This window comes from Hyperolius riggenbachi, chromosome 11 (assembly GCF_040937935.1).
Source record: "Hyperolius riggenbachi isolate aHypRig1 chromosome 11, aHypRig1.pri, whole genome shotgun sequence".
Lineage (NCBI taxonomy): Eukaryota > Metazoa > Chordata > Amphibia > Anura > Hyperoliidae > Hyperolius > Hyperolius riggenbachi.
The window spans coordinates 136594997-136615169 of NC_090656.1; the positions used below are offsets into that span (position 1 = coordinate 136594997).

Below are 20173 nucleotides of genomic sequence, written 5' to 3' on the forward strand. Positions count from 1 at the left end.
TAGCAGAACCACAACACTGAAGAACTTGGCAGCCTTCCAGACACAGGCCGACAAGTCTGACAGGGGAAAGATACATTGATTTATTACAGAGACAGTGATAGTATAAAGTGCTGCAGTAAGCCAGAACACATTAGAATAGCTTTTTGAACTTGTAGGATGATAAAAAACAGGATGCAATTTTTGTTACGGAGTCTCTTTAACATCAAACATTCGATGAAAAATACAAATAAAGAACAAAGTAGTACAATGCTTACAGTACTCGCTATATAACATTGTTACTAAATAGCTAAACCTTTACACATAGCTTTAGCTGATCTGAAAATTGCAGCCGTCACTGAGTAAAGGCAGCCAGTCACTTCCTGTGAGTGACGCTGATACCTCTGCGGGTGGGAATTGCAGCAGCAGCAGAACCATGGGTTTCAAATAAAACTTCTGTCAGGGCTTGTTCACACTAGGGGTGTTTTTGGACTTTTTTCAAGCGCATGCAATTTTTAAAATTTCCCCCAAAACGCTTGTGCAGTGAATGTCTATGAGAAGGTTCATAGCGCGGTTCCTGCGCTGTGCGTTCAGCAAAACTGTGCCTGGACCATTTTTGGGGAGGTTTTGCTATAATGGAAGGTATAGGAAGAGTGCTAAACGCTACCGAAATTGCATTGTGGGGCGATTGCGTTTTATAGAATCAATACATTGTATTTATTTTTTTCCGGGTCAAGTTCACCTCCTGACTTGAGTTAGGGAGTGAATTAAAAAAAAGCTCGGAAAAAGAGCTTACAAAAGTGCATTTCACAAAAACGGAACACCCACCCAAGCACCGGGAATCAGAAGAATAAATTGCGACAAAAAAAAACAAACGCTAATGCGAGCGGAAAGCAATGTGAATGAGCCCTCACAGTAAACATGTTTTCTGGCTTCTACATGACGCTGACTCTGGATATAGTAAAATGTGGATGCTTTGCACCACCCACTTTTTACTATATACAGATTCAGCATCATGCAGAGACCAAAAAACATGTTTACTAAAGCAGAAGTTTTATTTTATCCGAGTTTGCTATACCAGGCATTGCTCTCATAGATGTATAATAGACATTGGCTGGGACCAGTTTACTATAACCGAATGTTTACTATACCCGAGTTTATTATAACAAGATTAAACTGTATTTGTTCTGTTCACTGCAACTCACCCACCACTGTCTTGTACTGTTAACTGTAGTGCTGTATTGTTACACCTTGTAATCTATTCTACGGCACCACAGAAGATGCTGGTGCTACTGTATATAAATTAATATTAATGATTTAACTTGGCCGATGCCTTGGGTGAGAATCCCGCATGTGTACAGGGGGCATGTTCCTTATCGGCACTTCATCTGCCTGGAGAATAGATTTGGCAGAGGGCATTATTCTCACTTTATCGTTCGCCACTCCCATCAGCCCTTCTCCCACTGCATAGCAACAAAACATGTCGCTAGCCTGCATGATAGTGATACATCTTTACAGCCTCATGCTCTCACCTGACAGATCGAGTCCCAATCCCGATCGGACATGTCAGATTTAATCGGATCGTAAATAGAATTGTATCGTGTAGATGGGGCTTAAAGGGGCTAAAAGCAAAAGGACCAAAATGCCCTCAGAATGTTATTTTGCATAGATTTCTAGTTGTATTTCAGTTTCCTGGAAGGTGGGAGGATATCACTGATTTCTGTTTAAACCTCTGCTACGCTATCAAACATTACAGTATTTCACCTAGCCTCTCCATAAGTGCCCAGATTCTCTGCGACCCGAGCAGCGCCCCCTTCATCAGTTCCAGAGAACAGGAAACGTTGCCCAGTTGAAAAGTTTTTTTTAGCTTTGTATCAACGTTATACGTCCTCCCACACACTACAGAAACAGAGCGGTGTGGCTCGGGCAAGAAGCCTAGGCTCTCCCCTGGGCAGTGCACCTCCTGCATCCGATTCCGATCGGATTTACTGTCTGTGTGCCGCTCAGTAGTCAGTAGAGCCCGCCGTGAGTTTGTGCTCCACCCCTCCTGTGTGAGAGCGCTGCTATTGGCTGTGGCATGTACTGTGATACGTCGCTCTGCCTTGAGTCTTGCTGAGCAGTCAGTCACGGCTGTGCTTGCTGTAGCTAGAGGAGGGCGGTGTGTTTTCTGCCTCGGACTCCTGTGCCTGCCATACCGTACTGGGTGGGTGACCAAGAACCGGAAGTACTGGCCACTCCCAACCACGTCTTCATCTGTCTAGGACCAAATCTGGAGTGGGTACCAGCAGTGAGTGCCCTATAGGTCAGTGTTCATATGGCTGAAAGTTACATCTGTGGAGCTGCATTACTTTAATGAGTATAAGCAAGAATACGCGTGATGCTGGCAGAGCATGCAGGCGATGCCAGCGGGGTGGCATAGAAGTGGGTGTCACCAAGACCTGAGCTAAATACATTGAGTAAGCTTACAATTGTTTTCTGTTTCCGTCTGACTATAATATTTTTTGTGACCGACCCTGCCTCTTCTCTCCTGGCCAATGCCTACAGGCTGTGTGAGAATCACATTTCACAAGGTCAGTCCACACCCTGATTTGTCTTTAAACCCAGCTAATTAAAACGTGTCTGATTACTATCTGATAAAACAGTCCTGGTTGAAAGGTGTTGCATCACATGCTAGTGGGGGTTCCTCTGTATGTTGTGGTATAACAGCTGGGGGCTGTTTTCATTTGAATGTGGCTACTACCCTCTACCTATGTGATACAGTGGGATTCTGCAGTCTGCCAAGTTAAGATTGAGCAAAAATGTGCCCATGCATAGAGGTGCACTACATCCAGTATACACTGTTGTTTGGGTATATAATCAATATCTTTCTGATAACCGTTGTTAATCTGTTCTGCCACCTGGCTTACACCAGTACATTTTGCACAAGATTTTAATGCTTGTGTATTACAATAAACACAGTATAGCTGCCTGGACTTAAAGTGAACCTGAACTGACTTCAAAAGTTATGAAGTGAAGATGGCCCAATGTAGTAAGTTGATTACACATCTCTCTCCTTTTTGGTATAGTGCTGTAGTGCTGTAATCTCTTCAGTCAAATTGTGCATTTCTGCCAAATGTTCCTTGCCAGTTCCCATGAGGACATGGTGAGCAGGGATTTAAGTTTCTGTGGGTGGAGATGGGAGGATAACACTGCTTCCCTGTCAGGCATGGGTAGCTTCTCTGACAATCTGGTTTGAGAGAGGCAAACTACTGAGAGAAACACAAACTACTATTGATTTTTAAAGCACCAACATATTCTGTGGCACTGTACACTATAAGTGAAGTCAACCCTCCTATATGGGTTGTAGTCACACTATTGCTTTTATAGTCACTTCAGGTTCAGTTCAAGTGCTACACAAGTATATATAATTTTCCAAGACTGGATGTGAAGTGAAATGTCAGTTTTGCAAGCATCATATCTGTTATCTTTGGAATAATGTCCATGTTTCCGTGTGCTTAATTTTTTTTTTCATTGTGTTTTAGGCCTCTTTTCCACAGACTGTTGAGCTGTGTGCTCAGCAAGCAGTTATCAGGCAGCAGTGAGCAGTTGTGAGAGTTTGAGAGGCATTTCACTGCTTATCTACAGTCTGTGGAAAAGAGGCCTTAAAGTACCCATTGTAGAGAGAACATAGAGAAATCCACCCTGTATGAGAGTTTGGCCTGTTTAATGGCAAAAAAAAATTAAAATATGTGCAAACATAAACAAATAAGTACGTTTTTTTTACAGAGTAAAATGAGCCATAAATTACTATGTTGCTGTCACTGACAGTGGGTAGTAGAAATCTGACAGAAGCAACAGGTTTTGGACTTGTCCATCTCTTCAGGGGGGATTCTCAGGGATTTATTTATTTTCAAAAGCACTTTGGTGAATCCAAAAACCTGTAGCAAGCAGGTAGGCTGGCCAGCATCATTGTTTAAATACTTTTTAGGGAATATCTTTATAAAGAATAAAAGCCTTGCTGAGAATCCCCTTTGAAGATATGGAATAGTCCAAAACCTGTCGCTTCTGTCAGATTTCTACTACCTACTGTAAGTGACAGCAACATGGGAGAAAAGTAATTTATGGATCATTTTACTCTGGAAAAAAACGTACTTCTTATTTGTCTATGTTTGCACTTATTTTACATTTTAAACTATTTCACCATAGTGCCTCTTTAATTCCACCTCATCTGTGACTAGTCACAAGTGTAATTTGATCTCTCAGCTGTGTCAGCTCAGGAATCTCAGAGCAGCTAATTTGAAAACACAGGATGTCTGTGTCCGTGAAAGCAGGAAGTAGACACACTACAGACTTATTGTAGGATTTCTATCGGCTGTATCAAGTAAATGTTACTTAAAAGGTCATTATACTGTTACTTATCTTCTAGAGCAGAGAAGAAGTTCTGAGTTCAGGTCTGTTTTAACTGCCAGGCTTCCTTTCTATATGTAGTTAATGGACCCCACAAGGTTCTCCATCCGCATATCTGTTACCATGCTCGGCGTCTGGGTTCCCGTCCTAGGAATCCTGCGTCCACGCGCGAGCGTGCGTTGTTATAACTTCTGGGGACGCCGTGGTGGAGTACGTCTGTGCACGCGCATGCGTACTCATTTACGCGGCTAACGCACACGCGTTAACACGCATGCGCGTACAAGCTGACGCGAAATCTGGCGCAGATTCAAAATCACTATATAAGGATACTGGTGACAGTCCTTCAGTGCTGTTACTTCATTGCAGCTTGTTGGTGTGTGTCACTAGCGTTATTTCTGTTCCTGATCTCTGGTATTGCCCTCGGCTTGTTCCTGACTTACGATTACTCCTGTCTGCCGCCTGCCTCGACCTGTGCTTGTTCTGTTTACCAGATTACGCTTGTCTGCCTCGACCTGTGCTTGTTCTTCGACCACTCTTCCAAGTCTCTCACAGCGGACTCGGTTGTTCTCTCTGCCTCCGGTGGGACGATCCTGGGGGTCGCGACCTGGTGGCTAATAGGCAGCTGAAAGTAGTCCGTTGCTCACTAGGGGTAGCGGCCCATCATCCCTTGCGAGGTGCTCTCGTGAAGACCCGTAGCCACTTAGACTCCGCTCCCTGGGAGAGCCTACGTCAACCATTGGTGTCAGGGCAACAGCCCATCAGTCCCTGTAACAATATCACAATAAAGATATTACGATACAAGCACTAAAAACCTAACATAAATCCTTTTTTTCCAAGCAAGCTTGTCCTTGTCAATTTCAGTTGGTTATTGAAGTGTCAGTGAAGGTGGCCATTCCTTAGGTGACTTCATTCGATTATCGAATCTGATGAAAATTGGTGCCGCCAAGTGCATGCCTGATCGGCTTGAAATTGATTGCATTGATCGTCGGACATGCTACAAGATGTTGACCCATCATGGTTGGTAGGGTGCATGGCGTGCGATTTCAGATAAAGTCAGAACCCCCGGAAGCTGACCCCCAATGGTCATTGTGCTCCCCCCGCTGCCCAGTGGTACATTACCTGCTCGTGGCTACTGCTGGCTCCGGGCTCCTCTGTCCATACATGCGCCCCATGTGGTTGCTGGTGTACACGTAGGGGCGTGACGTTACAACGGTAACCACGTGGGGTGCGTGTATGGACAGAGGAACCCAAAGCCATTGGTGGACAGGTAATGTATAGTGTATTGGGCACATTGACCAATAGGGGCCGTGGATGTGGTGTAATAAAGCAGATTCTGGATCGACTTTAGCATGAAATTGATTGGGAATCGGCCTGTCATGTATGGGCAGGGAACGGATCTCACTCTAATCAGAGAGATTTGTCTCTTGGTCGATCTGCCCATACATCATCTGGTGTATGGGCACCTTCACTGCTTTCAACTGACTATGCTGTAATAGCATGGTTCTATATCATCTTACTGCCATCCCCAACAACCATGTCATTTCTGCATTTATCCCTTAGGCCTCTTACCCACATACTGCAATTTCAGGTGCATTTTTGGGAACACAATGTGACGGTTACTATTTCTAATGCTGGGAATACACAGCTCTATTCTGAGCCATTTAGATGGCTCAATAGATCATTTCCAACACGTCCGATATCCCGCCCGATCGTTTCGCCGCTCGATTCTGCATTGAGGACAATGGAAAAATATAAGAAAAACGAGCAGAAGATAAGAGATTCGCCTGCAGAATCGATCGAGTGGGAGAATCGGGCAAATCGAGCCGTGTATGCCCAGCATAAGTGTTATAAGCAGAGCAGATTGAACCCATTGTCAGTGCAGGAATTTCTAAGTGTTCAACAGTTGGGGTCTGAGTCGTCTATAGATGTGTTGCAGGTCTCCAGTAATCTGTCAAAAAAAAAAAAAAAAAAAAAAAAAATCTGACTCATCAAAGAAAAGTATAGGGTGTCGACTTGTCCACATGCCAGACCTACATTTCTAAAGGGGGAGGGGGGGGGTCAGATCCGCCCCTCTGAATAGTAAGGAATTGGGAGGATTCTGGCTGCACTGACTACTGCATGCACAGTACAAAGCCACCCCTCTTTGGGAGCACTGGGGGACATGAGTGCTCCCGAAGCCTTCCAAGCTCTCCCTAAGCAAGAATACATTATAACATCTACATCTTTATAGCTGCCTGCTTTACCACTACAGAGATTCAGCCACTACTTGTTCTCTATGGCAGTGTTTCTCAACATTTTATTGGTATGTACCCCTTTTAACACTCTGTATTCACCAAGTACCCCCTGGCATAGTAAACATTACCACAAGCACCCCTTGACAAATTTATATTTAATCGTAGTACATGATAATTGGTTCTAAACAATTTCCAAGAATTTACTATTGCTTTTAATTAGCTAAAATACTAATTTGGTGTTGTTTAAATAAAAGTTATTTTCTAAAACTCTAAATTTGTTATTGTTGGTTAATTATATTAAGCCTGAGTACCCCCTGGAACCATCAGAAGTACCCCCTGGGGTACGCGTACCACATGTTGAGAACCTAGGCTCTATGGTGTGGAGTTTCCTCACTTCTAAGTTTTTATCCATAACTCTCTGCGATTCCATAGTGCCTTCCCGGTCCTCACTCCACCCTGTTGTTCCTGCACTATCCCTGGTTGAAGTTACTTGCTAGGTACATATGCACTTGTCTTTGGGACTACTTTGGTATGTAAATAGTTCTGAAGTCTGCCCGAAGAGTGCTGAACAGCTTTTTGACCTGCAGCTTGAAAATGAACCAATCAAATTTTACCTCAGCAGTATTTGATTTGTTCATTTTCAAGCTGCATAAATTCAACTCGAAGTTATTTATTATTATCTACTTGACCATCACTAATTGGAATGATGGGACAGATCACGGACCAGGAAGGCTCTATAATATCCAGAGCTTTCCCTCTACTCGGGTGTGCATCTAACCTGGAGTGAGTCTCCTCACTTCAGTATACCTCCTTAGCGGTAACCCAGAGTCAGGCTTGGAATGGAAATCCGCAGCTCAGAGCAATAATCCCGAGTCTGAGTGAGATCTGCTGCGTGATGGTTCAGGATCTGTAACTAAATGTATTTGAGGCAATGGATCAGCAGGACAGCCAGGCAACCAGTATCGCTTAAAAGGAAATAAATATGGCAGCCTCCATATCTCTCTCTCTTCAGTTATTCTTTAACCAGAGAATGGAGGAAGATCCGCACAATGTCTCCAACAGATATATAAATTTTATTCAGGACGTATCCAGACCCACATAAAAGCACTCGACTAACATGTTTCAGACATAAAGTCCTTAATCATAGTCATCCTTACAGCCCTCTGTGTGAGGTTTAAAAAAGAGAGGATGGTGCAGTGAAAGGCGGAGTGCGGACCACCCACTAAGGGAGGGGTAAATCAATGTTTGCCACTCGCCACCAGGCACTGACACATCCATAAAACACTTTTAAAATCATACAGAAATTAAAATTAATGTTGTCATACGCAATGCTGACAAGGGAGGGGCTGTGGTCAGTTTAGACTACAGGACAGAGGCCTTGAGACAGGTTGAGGATCCCCAGACATACCTCAGGTTGCCAGGAAATCCAACCCAGGAATATCAAAACCAGCTCTTCAGTCTTCTTAGTTATGGTCGGAGTCTTGGAGTTCTGGACCATAGACTTGCTGACTACTTGAGGGTTGATTCACCTACTATTCCAGTATTCCACCATCTTCCGAAAATACATAAACCAGGCGCCCCCCCCCCCGGAGGGTAGGTCCATTGTTGCCGGCATTGGCTCTCTGGGGGAGCGTCTTAGTGATTGGGTGGATTCCATGTTGCAGCCCCTGGTGAGGAGGCTGCCTGGATACCTTAGAGATTCTAAGCATTTGTTGGCCAGTATGGAGAGCTTTAGGTGGGAGGATACTTTTAGTTGGCTCACAATTGATGTTAGAGCCCTGTATTCGTGCATCCCACACCACCTAGCCTTAACTGCCCTCCAATATCATCTTGCTAGGTATTCAGGGTATTCCTCTGATCTATGTATCTTCATTTGTGCTGCCACAGAATGACTATGATTAAGGACTTTGTCTGAAACATGTTAGTCGAGTGCTTTTATGTGGGTCTGGATACGTCCTGAATAAAATTTATATATCTGTTGGAGACATTGTGCGGATCTTCCTCCATTCTCTTGCTGTCTTTGGGCTTGTCTGCCCGTGATCCAGCACTGTCCCATACGGTGCGGTGGAGCGGTACCTCCAGATTTTTGTTTCCTATCCTTTAACCACTTGAAGACCGTAGGCTTACACCCCCCTAGTGACCTGGCTATTTTTTACAATTCAGGCCTCTGCAGCTTCAAGGGCTCGCTACAGGGTTATACAACTCAGCACACAAGTGATTCCCCCCCACCCCCCTTTTCTGCCCACCAACAGAGCTTTGTGTTGGCGGGCTCTGATAGCTGCTGCAGGCATCTGTTTGTTTTTTTTAATGTATTTTTTTTTATTGTCCCTCCCCCTGCCTGCCAATTACTACAATTAGCTGTCATAGGCATTAGCCTATGAGAGTAGATCGCTCTTGTGCCTCCCCAGGGGACAGCCAAGTGACACGGCTGTCCCCAGTACAGCGCTGCCGTAGATCGCAGCGCTTTACAATGTAAATCTCCTAGTGGCGATCGCTCCTGGTAGACTGATGACGCACAAGCAGGTATGCAAGCGCGATCCCTTGCAAACCACACCCCAGGACTTAACATCAATTGGTGTTACGCAGTCCTGGGGGAAATGCCGCGTTCACGCCTATCGGCATGACCTGGTTGTTAGGTATTTAAACATTGTTTTTTTTAATCCACCTAATGGTGGCTAGTAAAGCACAAGTACAAGTAGTTTGTCAGCTGTCATCAGTGGAAAGCAGCACTAGACATATGCTTCGGAGGACCCATTGACTTTAAGCCTCATCTACACAGGTAGATGAGGCTCCGATCCGACGGCTCGATTAGCTGCCGGATCGCCTCTTCCGCGTCCCAGCTAGCCGCGCGTGCGCCGGATTCGATTCCGCCGGCGCCGTTTATCTTCCGCTCGATTCCCTGCCATTGTCTCCTCGCGGGGAGCGAGCAGGGAACCGGCGGTGGGGAGATCCGTCCTGTTGGATCTTATCAGTCGAGCCGCATCAGCGCTCGACTGATGAGCCACATCGCCGCCTCATCTACGCGTGTAGATGAGACTTTATAGTTACAACTAAGGAGACAAGTGTGCACTACTTTCCCTCTATATTGGGCTAGGCTACCTCTCTACTGCTTTTGCTGTCAGAAATGGGGTAAGACCACTCTCTTCCCTTCTATCTAAGTATGGAAGCCTTCATTCTATATACTTCTCAATTATGGTTATAAGGCTAAATGATGAAAGATGAAGCTTGGATATCTGTGGACACAAGTGTGGTCCAAGCCTAAATAAGATAAAGCTAGATAAGGTACCTGGCCCAGATAGCATCCAACCCCAGGTATTTAAGGAATAGAGCTTAGTGACAGGCCACTATAGGCTCAGTTCATAAAGAATACATTATTAGATGTGCTTTATTTCTGCTCTGGATATAGTTTTCCAGCAGACAAAACAAATAACACATTTAGTATGTCAATTCACAAACGTTTATATCTCATGCATTATTTTAAAGTAAACCTGAGCCGAAGCTCGGGATCAAAATCTGATACATTCCTTTAAAGGGAAGGTTCAATCAAAATAAAAAAATGAGTTTCACTTACCTGGGGCTTCTACCAGCCCCATGCAGCCATCCTGTGCCCTCGCAGTCACTCACTGCTGCTCCAGTCCCCCGCTAGCAGCTTACCGACCTCGGAGGTCGGCGGGACGCATTGCGTACATTTTTACGCATTTCCACTAGTGCGGGAACATTAACACATACATTTTTACGCGTTACTGGTTCAATGCGTACATTTTTAAATGCTTGTAGAAGCCCCAGGTAAGTGAAACTTATTTTTTTAATTTTGCTTGGACATTCCCTTTAAAGTGTACCAGAGCTGAAAACAGTAAAAAGATTTATACATACCTGGGGCTTCCTCCAGCCCCATCCGCTCGGATCGTTCCCACGTTGGTGTCCTCCGCTGCCCGCAGCTTTGGGAACCATCACTTATGTCATTCGGCTCCAGTTTACGCAGGAGAAGTGCGCCCTCTACATATCTCTCCAGCGATCAGAGTGGATGGGGCTTTAGGAAGCCCCAGGTATGTATAAATCTTTTTACTGTTTTCAGCTCTGAGTCCCTTTAAGAGGGGGAAGCCTCAGGTTCCTATTGAGGCTTCCCTCGCTGATCTAAAGCCCCCTGCTGCTGAGAACAGCCCCCCTCCACATTGGGGCCGCGCAGCTCTTCCTGAAGTGGAGCAGCCCCGATATGATTAGTGACAATGCCTTGTTGCTTATCTTCCGGGGGGGCGCTCTCAGCGACGGGACAGCAGGGAGGGAAGCCTCAATAGGATTCTGAGGCTTCCCTCTCTTTAGGTAAGGATTTAATTTTGTACTGATTTGTTATTCAGTATTTTACGGACTCCTGCAGAATTTTATTCATTATAGTAGTGCAAGGGAAATGGAAGCCAACTTTGTAGAGTAAAATCCACTCCTAGTAACCTTCAAGGGACCTGGCGGGCTGGTGAAGTAGTTTACTATATCAGAAGTTTATTAGGATTGGTCATACTTTGTACATTCATACAGGCGTATGGTCGGGACCTGGGGGCGGCATTTACTATAGCCAAGGGTATACCACGTTTGCGTTTACTATAAGGAGATTGTACTGTGATTACCATTTGTTGTTATACCGACACAGGAAATGCATTGCTTTTGGCCTGGTTCACACGGGCGATTGTCGCTTAAGTTTTGCCTATTCTATTGAATTGATGGTGCTTTTTAAACATCTGTACCAGCTTATCCCATCCGCTCAAACGTTGGGCTCAATACTGTCTTGTTTTTGTTCTGGGTGCTGCATGTAGCTTCCAGGATCAGTTATGCTCTGTGCTTCCGTGTGTGTTCTGGGGAGGGCACTGGTCCTGTGGATTTTTTATCATACAATATGAGTGAATTTATTACACATATCCCTCCCAACCCTCGCTACAACCTCACAAATGGTTGGTAACAACAGTCCTAGAGCAGAGGTAAAATACCAAACATCTTACTTGTAATACTCAGGCTAAGTTCACAGTGGGAGATGCATTCCCTGTGAAAACAGGAATGTGATGTGCACACGCTACGTACAGTGCAGGGCTGTGGAGTCGGGGCAAAAAATACTCCCGACTCCTAATAAATTTAAACTGTAATTAAAATAGAAAATATGATAAAATGTTCTATTTCTCAGATAATAGTCATCAAATAATTTATACATACAGTAATAGCTGTGCTTAGTCCACACAAATGAAATTAACCAATCAAAATGAGTTACTTGTGCTGCTTCAGTAAAGCAGTCCCCGTAGTTTTAAAGTCAAATACCGTATATACTCGCAAGCAAGCCGACCCCCAACTTTTGCCTGAAAAAATGATAGACCCTCATATAAGCCGGGGGTAGGAAATGCTGGCCGCATGATTTCCCCCCCCCCCCCCAGTGTGTCCCAGTATAGCTAGTATATTGCCCAGTATGGGTAGGTAGTGCCTCAGTATAGTTAGTAAAGTGCCCAGGATAGCTAGTATCATGCCCAGGATAGTGCCCAGGATAGCTAGTATCGTGCCCAGGATAGCTAGTATCATGCCCAGGATAGCTAGTATCGTGCCCAGGATAGTGCCCAGGATAGCTAGTATCGTGCCAAGGATAGTGCCCAGGATAGCTAGTATAGTGCCCAGGATAGCTAGTATAGTGCCCAGGATAGCTAGTATAGTGCCCAGGATAGCTAGTATAGTGCCCAGGATAGCTAGTATAGTGCCCAGGATAGCTAGTATCGTGCCCAGGATAGTGCCCAGGATAGCTAGTATCGTGCTCAGGATAGCTAGTATCGTGCCCAGGATAGCTAGGATCGTGCCCAGGATAGCTAGGATCGTGCCCAGGATAGCTAGGATCGTGCCCAGGATAGCTAGGATCGTGCCCAGGATAGCTAGGATCGTGCCCAGGATAGCTAGGATCGTGCCCAGGATAGCTAGGATCGTGCCCAGGATAGCTAGTATCGTGCCCAGGATAGCGAGTTTAGCGGCTTCCTGGTTACTATGGGAACCTCTCTCTGCACTTCCTCAGTCATCACGCAGCAGCCACCGTGGGGCGAGCTGCTGTTTAATTAAGAGCAGGACAGGGGAATAGGAAGCCGCGGAGCTAAGGTAATAGCAGCGGCCACGGGGGGAGCGACCCTCAGGCACATCACTCGCAAGCAAGCCGACCCCCCAACTTTTGACCCACTTTTTGTGGGCCCAAAATTCGGCTTGCTTGCGAGTATATACGGTATACACATCTGATTGTGACTGTATACAGGATCTTCTCAAAAAATTAGCATATTGTAATAAAGTTCATTATTTTCTATAATGTACTGAAACATTAGACTTTTTTATATACTTTAGATTCAAATACACACAACTGAAGTAGTTCAAGCCTTTTATTGTTTTAATATTGATGATTTTGGCATACAGCTCATGAAAACCCAAATTTCCTATCTCAAAAAATGTGCATATTTCATCCGACCAATAAAAGAAAAGTGTTTTTAAAACAAAAGTCAATCTTCAAATAATTATGTTCAGTTATGCACTCAATACTTGGTCGGGAATCCTTTTGCAGAAATGACTGCTTCAATGCGGCCTGGCATGGAGGCAATCAGCCTGTGGCTCTGCTCAGGTGTTATGGAGGCCCAGGATGCTTCGATAGCGGCCTTAAGCTCATCCGGAGTGTTGGGTCTTGCGTCTCTCAACTTTCTCTTCACAATATCCCACAGATTCTGTATGGGGTTCAGGTCAGGAGAGTTGGCAGGCCAATTGAGCACAATAATAGCATGGTCAGTAAACCATTTACCAGTGGATTTGGCACTGTGAGCAAGGTGCCAGGTCGTGCTGAAAAATGAAATCTTCATCTCCATAAAGCTTTTCAGCAGATGGAAGCATGATCCCACTTTTGAACCAGATTTCAAAAGTGGCACGCGGAAGAGGCGATCCGGCGGCTAATCGAGCCGCCATATCGCTGCAATGTCCCATAGTGTAGATGGGGCTTTATATACACTAGTATACTACTACTATGTCTATGCTGTAAGTATAAATCCTGATGTGTAGCCGTGTCACTAATAGAGATGGTCAATGAGATGGAAATAATTCTGCGTTGATTCTGATTTATGCAAATGTACGCACTCTTTGCTCATGAAATCAAATAATTTGATATGTTGTTAAAATTTGGTTTGGTGACTACGAATTAAAGGGTACCTGAGAGGGATGAAAAGAAACATTTTATACATACCTGGGGCTTCTTCCAGCCCCCTTCAGGCTAATCAGTCCCTCGCTGTCCACCTCCACCACCTGAATCTTCTGCTATGAGTCCTGGTAATTCAGCCAGTCAGCGCAGTCCGGCCGCATGCCGCTTCCACAGCCAGGAGCGTTCTGCACCTGCGCAGGTGTAGTATGCTCCCGGCGGCGGAGTGTGTGCATGCGCACTACGCCACACTGGCTCAAGTACCTGGACTCATAGCAGAAGATCCAGGTGGTGGAGGAGGACAGCGAGGGACTGATTAGCCTGAAGGGGACTGAAGGAAGCCCCAGGTATGTATAAAACTTTAATTTCATCTGTCTCAGGTTTCCTTTGTTACACAGTAGTACTATACTCTACATATGCACTCCCCACAGAGCTGCGGGGAATCCACTGAGAATGTTGTGCACATTGAACACAGAGGCAGGGCTGTGGAGTCGAGGAGTCGGAGTCGGGGCCATTTTGGTTACCCGGAGTCGGAGTTGGAGTCGGCGTCGTGGCTTCATAAACTGAGGAGTTGGAGTCGGAAGATTTTTGTACTGACTCCACAGCCCTGCACAGAGGTGTTGTCTATCACCCATAAACCTGGTTCAGATTGTGCATGAAGAATGTGTAATAGAGGAAGAATCTCCTTATTCCCCTGCAGAGTACCTGCACATCACTCTTACATGTACCCACCGTTACATTGCCTAGGCTCTGTACCTTTTTACAAGTACTCTTACCAAAGACTAGTTTGTCTATGACTAAGGGCTCGTTTCCACTAGAGCGATCTGCATGCATTTCCTGCATGCAGATTTGCTCAACCAATACAAGTGGATGGCGCCGTTTCCACTTGTCAGGAATTCTGTGTGGCTCGCTAAGCAGAAAAAATCTGCACAGCAGAGCCGTCAGAATTCGCTCGACGCACACCCGCATTCGAATCGTCGGTCATGTAACTAAATAGGAAAACCGCAAGCACTTCGAGTCTGGCGGTTTTCCCAGCATTTCCGCGTGCGATTTCATTTGAAAAACCCATGTCAATGCTTGCCGGCATTGACGGTTAAAATCGCGAACGATTCCGCATGGAAACGCCAACGAATCCGCAAACGAATGCGGATTCGTTGACTCGTTTTCCGCGAGCAAATCGCGCCGCACAAGTGGAAACGTACCCTAAAGGGAATAAATATGGCAGCATACATATCCTTCTTACTTCAGTTGTCTTTTTATTTCAATCGTTTTTATTGGATTTTATAAGATAAAACATTAACATAAGTCTGCACAGACTATAAAGACATTGGCATTTGGTTAGGCTGTAGGAAAGTTTACAGTCATGTACAGGCTTTAACATCAATAACAGTCATAACAGGAGTAATAGGGATAAACATAATCAAGTATCAGTGGTATTGTCGACTGGCATATATAAAGCAACCAAAGGGTTGTGGTAGTTTAGGGCATTGCCTTCGTTGTATTATGTAAAGATTAGTCATGGTGGCTATAATTGCGACAAAATGTCTCTTGCCCATTCATGGAACCAAAATTTTGGCTGGGCATGAGCCTATTTTGTTCTGATAGTGTGGTTAGCTAATGCTACCTGTCTCCCAGTGGAGGCAGGGATAGATATCTGGAGGGCCTGTCTAACAATAAGTAAGGAAAGTAGTAAAGGAGGAAAGGGGGGAGAGAGAAAAGAAAGACGTGAGGATAGAAAGAGAAGTGAGGTAGAGTATGGGACGAGGAGAGAGTCAGCTGTAGCAAATCAGCCTGGGCAGTGAGGGCCAGGGTGGCTCTTTTAAAGAGACACTGAAGCGAAAAAAATATGATATAATGAATTGGTTGTGTACTATGAATAATTACTAGAAGATTAGCAGCAAAGAAAATATTCTCATATTTTTATTTTCAGGTATATAGTGTTTTTTCTAACATTGCATCACTCTATAATATGTGCAGATAACACAACACTCAGCATTCAAAATGAGTCTTTCAGAGCAGTCTGTGAAGTAATGAACTCTCCTCTAGCAGAGAAAAAGTAAACAGTTCAATTACAGTTGAGATAATAAAAGTCAGATAACAGCCCTCTCCACGAGAGCTTAATAGCTTTTTTGCATAGAGATAACTGGAGTTTCTCAACTCTTCCTGTACTGGAAACAATTAGACTGATGTATCTGATCTTAGGGTCCGTTCACACTGCACGCGTTTCCAGCCGCGTTTTGGAAACGCGTGCAGGTGGCCAAAACGCACGACATCAGACATTGCATAGAGTGCAATGTCTGATGTTCACACTGCATGCGTTCCGGACCTGTGCGGTCCGGGAACGCATGCTGCACGCAGATTTTGCAAAAACGCGTGGCTGTCCCATTCACTTTTCAGTGATGGGATCAGCCACGCAACGCACACAAACGCGGATGGCCATGTGTTCGTACGCGTTGCGGCCCGCACGCGTTCCGCACGCATGGCCATCCGCATTTCTGATCTGAACGGGCCCTTAATGTTTTTTTTTCTTAGCTGTACTACACATACAAATCATAATATCATCATTTTTTTTTCGCTTCAGTGTCTCTTTAAAATTCCTAAGCGTTGGCAGTTAAGAGACGAATTTCATGTTACATACTTTCAATCGACAAGATTGTAATATGCAAATTAGAGGAGTCGGAGTCGAGGAGTCTGAGTCGGAGGAATCCTAAACTGAGGAGTCGGAGTCTGTGGATTTTTGTACCGACTCCACAGCCCTGATACAGTGAGGGCCTGTTTCCACTTGAGCCGCACGCATCTGCGAGACATGCGGCGGCACTTCCAGGTCTGCGGTTACGTGTCTGCATGCATGGCACGGCTGATGGGATTTGCAGCCTCCCGCACCATTTCGGATGGCAATGTCAGCCAAATCGCTAGCGCAAGTGATTCGGCGGGCGGAACTATGGCAGAGTTTCCCAGCGCGATTTGCCTGCGGGGGAAACTGTGCGGATTCGGAGCGGAATCCATGCCAGTGGAAACGGGCCCTGAAGGAAACTGCCAATAAGTACACTTCAGTGCCACTGCTATCGTGCACGTTATGTGGAAACTACACACGCTGTTTTGGAATACTGTAGACCATTGGATCGCATTGCACCAGATGCTCGCTGAACTTCGCATAGCTTTACAATTGCAGTGCGACTTTCTGCGTTAAAATGCCTCCATTACATTGCACCGCAACACCATTGTGAACGTAGCCTGAGGCAGGGAACACACTTGACTGTTTTTGCAGAAAAGAACTCCTGTTAATCAATGGGCTAGTTCACACTTAATATGTTGTTTGTGCACAGAAAAAAAACTGACATTCTGCATCATGATTCTGCACATTTTGTCTGTTTTCTCTATCAATTACATCCGCTGCTGTGAAAAAACACGCATGTTTTCCTGCAGAGAAAAACACTTGGTGTGCAGAAAATGCGCACAGAAAACTGAAAGACAAGTGTGTTCCCTGCCTAAATGTTTACCTCTATTTTTTTTTTTTTTTTTATTTCTCATGCATTGCAGTCTTAAAGTTGCCATACATCAGGCTACTTAGCGACCCATCGACCATCCGATTCGATTATTATAATCGAATCGGATGAAAATCTGTGCTGCCAAGTGCATGCCAGACCGACGATGCGACCAATTTCGGTCCTGAAATTGGTTGCCTAGTTGATCACGCATGCTGAAAGATGTTGGGCCGACTTGCTCGATCGGGTGCACGACAGTAATGGCGTGCAATTTTGCAACAATTAAACGCCCCCGGTGCTGTCCCTCCTAATAATAAATGTACTGCCCCGGTGCCCCGTTCATGGTATACAATGTGGCCTCAGTTCTGGTAGAGTTATCATACAAACTATCTCATATGAGGTAATTTACCTCATGAGGTAATGACATTAAGCAATTCTGGTAGGTTTAAAGGTACATACACACATCAGATTTTTCCAAACGACTGGTTGTTAGGACTGGTCGTGTGGACGTCAAATTGTCAAATCAGCCGAACGACCTTTTGTATACACTCCCGATTTGACGTCCGAACAACCGGTCGTTTGGAAAAATCAGATGTGTGTATGTATCTTTCATAGCTTTCATAGGTTGCTACATAATCAAGTACACCTTCCGCCCTCAAAAAAAAAAAAAAAAACTCTTCCAAAGACTAACCTAACTTATGGAAGACGATTAAAGACTTTTTACACTGGGCAAATCATATACAGCAGGAAGTGAATTTAATAGCCCTTATTTAGAATCAGAATCCTTAGGGCTAATTCACACTGGGGGCGCTTTGCTGATAGCCGGCGATCAGCAAAGCGCTGCTGCTAATGTATCCCTATGGATACATTCACACTGCTTGCAGAGTATTGGAAGCGTTCGTGCTGTGATTCTTGTTCTATTGAACAGGAATCACAAGCGCAAAACGCGGAGAATCACAAGATTTTGCCTGTGAATCGTGATCCCGAATGCGATCGCGGGCAAGCGCTGAGTGTGAACCAGCCCTTATTTCACCAAGCATAACAGGGTCCTGCCCGGAATTGGGTTTGGCACATACAAAGCTCACCATCCACAAAGCATGGCAATAATGCAAAATACAGAACGATACAGGATTAAACTTAAAGAATACAAGATAATGATAATAGTCTGTGTATACTAAGCACTTGAGAGCAGCCAGTGAAAGTACAGTTACAGTCCCATGCAGATAGAATAACTATGACAGGGCCAAGTCTGTGAACCTAAGAGGGTGGTGGTGGTACGTGGGTGGAGTTCAGGAGGTTGGCGACTGAGGGGGAAAAAAAGAGTTCCTGTGCCTTTTTAGTCTTAGTGAAGATGACCTGAACAGAGGCGACTGAAGTAGTAATGGCCATGGTGAGAGGGGTGATTTGCTATCCTCAGCGCTCTAGAGCGCAGTCTAGAGTTAGGCCTGGTGCACACCGAGCGGTTTTTGAAGCGTTTTGCAAACCGCTTCCGCCTGTGAAAATGCTTTCATTGTATCTCGATGGGATGGTGCACACCAGCGGTTTGAGGTTTTTAGCAAACCACAAACGTGGGTCCTGCAGCACTTTTGCGGTTTGCAGAAGCGTTTCTGCCTCAATGTAAAGTATAGGAAAAGCGCAAACCACTCGGAAAAACGCTAGATCAGAGCTGTTTTCCAGGCGTTTTTGTTACAGTAGCTGTTCAATAACAGCTTGACTGTAACAATATATGAAATCTGCTACACAAAAACGCTCCAAAAAACGCTAGGCATGTTTAGAAAACATCTCTAAGGGCCCATTCACACTAGAGCATTTTGCCCCGATTTCGGCAAAACGCTGAAATGCTAGCGCTGGTACTTATCCGTTAGCCGGGCGCATCCGGCAGGTGGCGACAAAACTCCACCAGAGTTATGTCTTTCCCTACTATCCATGGCGGCCTGGAGGGGGAATAGTAATTAGCGCCACCTGCCGGATGCGCCCGGCTAACGGATAAGTACCCTAGCGCTTTTTAAAAGCGCTAGTGTAATAAAACTCTTATGGGCCCGTTCTTACTTGGGCGATTTGTGATAATCGTTGTAAATCGCACAAAAACGCAATCGCGGAAAAATCGCCACAGTGTTCAGTGATTTTCCGCGTGAAATCGCTGGAAAATCACTCCCGCAAAGATCGCTGGCGTTTTGCGCTTTTAAGTGTGAATGGGCCCTAAACATGCCTAGAATCGCTCTGATAATCTCCTTTAAAAACCTCTAGCATTTTGTGGATCTGCTAGCGGTTTTGATGTGCACTGGGCCTGAGGTTTTCCGATTATTTTACCTGCTGATCTAATGACCCTCTGGAGTTTGTGTCGGTCACTGGCGGAGGAGCCGGGGTACCAGACCAGGATGGAAGAGCAGAGGATAGATTCTGTGGTGGCGGAGTAGAATCTTTTTAGAACCTGATGGGGCATGCCAAACTTTTTCAGCTGGCAAAGGAAGAAGAGTCTTTTCTGGGCCTTCGCTTTTCTGGTCTTATTCCAATGGTGTGTACACAGTTGAAAGATTAATGAAAGATATCAGACTAATTTTACCCCCTTCCATGTAGTATGAGAGCCATACTCTACACAGTCTATTCTATTGAGCTGAACTCCCCATCAGATAAAACACTTTGCAAGATGCTAAACACAAAGATGCTGTACACATTCAAAAGATCAGTATCTGCAAAAGATCTGTTCCTGCAAAATGCATTCATAGTCTATATCTGCAGGATCTTCATACACACCTTGTTTAACAGACATTCATCTGCAGATCAGATCCACCAGGATGGATCTTCAGATCTGCAGATGATTGTCAGATATGCAGATGAATGACTGTTAAACCAGGTGTGTATAAAGCTGGCCATACACTGGCCCGATTTGCCGCCGTTTCGACAGCAGATTC

At 45.1% G+C, this 20173-nt stretch overlaps 1 protein-coding gene across 3 annotated transcripts in view; it reads left to right on the forward strand.

Moving 5' to 3' along the window:
• Window positions 1-2072: 2072 nt before the first annotated feature.
• The window catches only part of CDC42EP2 (CDC42 effector protein 2), a 58282-nt gene continuing 40181 nt past the window's right edge, over window positions 2073-20173 (forward strand). The window contains exon 1 of one of the 3 annotated variants that reach the window (XM_068261795.1): window positions 2073-2278. The gene's annotated coding sequence lies outside the window, so the exon portion shown is untranslated. The other 2 variants (XM_068261796.1, XM_068261797.1) reach the window with 2 other exon arrangements.